This window comes from Pelodiscus sinensis, chromosome 3 (assembly GCF_049634645.1).
Source record: "Pelodiscus sinensis isolate JC-2024 chromosome 3, ASM4963464v1, whole genome shotgun sequence".
Taxonomy (NCBI): domain Eukaryota; kingdom Metazoa; phylum Chordata; order Testudines; family Trionychidae; genus Pelodiscus; species Pelodiscus sinensis.
Window position 1 is genome coordinate 83139376 of NC_134713.1, and position 2797 is coordinate 83142172.

Consider the following 2797-nt stretch of genomic DNA (forward strand, 5'->3'; position numbering starts at 1 on the left):
TTCATCTGCCTGGGCAGTACCTTACTATGTGACAGAGACTTCAAGAATAAAGTGACATTGTGGATAGGAAAGTAGGAAGCCACAGTGTGACACATAGAATCACAAAGATCCCCTTGGGGCTGTCCCCTGGCATGCCGATCGTACCATGGAGCCTGACTACCTGCCCTCTGGTGCTCCCACCACTATGTCCGGCCAGTCCAGAAGCTCTGAATTCCCCCAGCAAAGGCAAAGAGCTGGGCTTAACAGTGTCACCAATAGAGCAACAAAGAAACAGACCAAGTTAGCTCTGGGAGGGCTCAGCTAAAGGGCCTTGACATTATTCAGGTGCACAGCCCGCAAAAGGGACCAAAACCCCAAATAAATCTGTCTTCTTTGGTATAAAATCTTACACGGATAAATCTCACAAGTCTTTTTATCAATGAGAGAGAGAGAGAGAGACAGCCACAGCTGTGCCACCTCCTCCCCACTTAACAATTATTTATTCTGGCCTTGATGATAAACAAAGGTGTTATTATAAGTATAAAAAGTAAAAGTTAAGTGATGTCAAGTGAAAATGGACAGACCAAAAAGAGTTGCTAAACTGGAGTAAACAAAACATGCTAATTAAGCATAACACACTAAGAAACTTGCTACATGCAAATTCTTATCCCAACAAGAGTTCTACTCATCTTTTTCACAAACCAGGCAGTCTCCTAGCTTGAGCCCAATCCTTCCCGCTGTGCACCAATGATGGCCTGGAAAGGTTGGATATAAATAAAATAAAAAATAAATTGGATTGATAAACTAAATCTAGAAAACCAAAACCATTGTGCTACTCTTGTGTTCATTGTCAAACTTGATTCAATAAAATTCTCCCATCTTGTGGAAGTTGCTGAAGGAAACTGGTTTCCCACATGGGAATTCTGAAGAAGCCATAAAGATACTCACTGTGATATTTACAGCAGGTTGCCACAAATTACATGGGAATTTGGATGCTGCTAGCTCATGGGCGATCATGTCAGAAGCTGATACACGCACATAGATAACTTCACTATTCTCTTCCTTATCTCTAGGGGTATGTCTACACTGTCACCCCAGTTCGAACTAGGGTGGCTAATGTAGTCATTCGAACTTGCAAATGAAGCCCGGGATTAAAATATCCCGGGCTTTATTTGCATGTTCCCGGGTGCCGCCATTTTTAAATACCCGGTAGTTCGGACTCCCTGCCCGCGGCTACACACAGCATGGGCTAGGTAGTTTGAATTAAAGCTCCTAATTCGAACTACCGTTACTCCTCCTACAATGAGGAGTAACGGTAGTTCGAATTAGGAGCTTTAATTCGAACTACCTATCCCATGTCACGTGTAGCACGGCAGGGAGTCCGAACTACCGGGCATTTAAAAATGTTGGCACCCAGGAACATGCAAATAAAGCCCGGGATATCTTAATCCCAGGCTTCATTTGCAAGTTCAAATGACTACATTAGCCACCCTAGTTCGAACTGGGGTGACAGTGTAGACATACCCTAGGAGATGCAGGTGAGGCCAGCTCTTCTGCCTTTTGACACCTTACCAACTCATGCTGAGGTGTCAACACAGGCATTTGTCCTGTTGAGCTTCTACTTTGTTTTAACATTTGAACAGAGAGGCTACGTCTACACTGGCCCCTTTTCCGGAAGGGGCATGTAAATTTCATGAGTCGTAGTAGGGAAATGCGCGGGGGATTTAAATATCCCCCGCGGCATTTAAATAAAAATGTCCGCCGCTTTTTTCCGGCTTTTAAAAAAGCCGGAAAAGAGCGTCTACACTGGCCCCGATCCTCCGGAAAAAGTGCCCTTTTCTGGAGGATCTTATTCCTACTTCGAAGTAGGAATAAGATCCTCCGGAAAAGGTCACTTTTTCCGGAGGATCGGGGCCAGTGTAGACGCTCTTTTCCTGCTTTTTTAAAAGCCGGAAAAAAGCGGCGGACATTTTTATTTAAATGCCGCGGGGGATATTTAAATCCCCCGCGCATTTCCCTACTACGACTCATGAAATTTACATGCCCCTTCCGGAAAAGGGGCCAGTGTAGACGTAGCCATAGAGTATCTAAGAGCAGTTCTTGGGTAAACATGAAAAGAAGCAGAAACAGAGTCTCCAGAGATATTGGGCGAGCAGAAGCAAGTTGAGAAGAACACCATCAAGGCTGATAAATACAGTTCCTGTTGCTAAAATGTAGCCCTAAGACAGACAGATCCCTTAATCAAAGTATCTGCCCTGTGCAGAATGCCAGAAAACTGTGTTTGAAATGCTAATGGAAATGTCCCCACTCACAGAAATGCTCTTTGGTCTGCCAGGTGGAAGGGGAACTAAAAGGGTTTGGAATGGCTTTCCCCAGCTGCTCAGATGGACAATAATGGGTATATTATCTCTAGTATGGATGTAAACTCTCATTTAATTGGTTAACTGATTGAAGGATGGTGAGGAGAGGGCTGCATCCCCTTGACTTGCCTGGAGCACCCCCCACCCTTCACTTACTGCGGCCTACTCTCAGGACTTGGAGTGTGTTTCGGTCAGTGTGTACGAGATAAGAGGGTGACCAAGACTTGAATGGGGCTCTTGTGTTAGCTGGAGTCAGAGTGCTGACATAGGACAGCGTAGCACACAGATATTCAGGACTCTACATGTCTTTCTGCAGGTTGTTGGTATCCAGGCTGTCAGCCACAGCCTCAGGGCAGATCAGGGGCTGAGGTTTGCAGGACAGCTGGGACAGAACAGGGCACCTTTCCTTAGAACTGGGTTATCACTATGATGTGCAAATACATATGAGAGGTACAAAA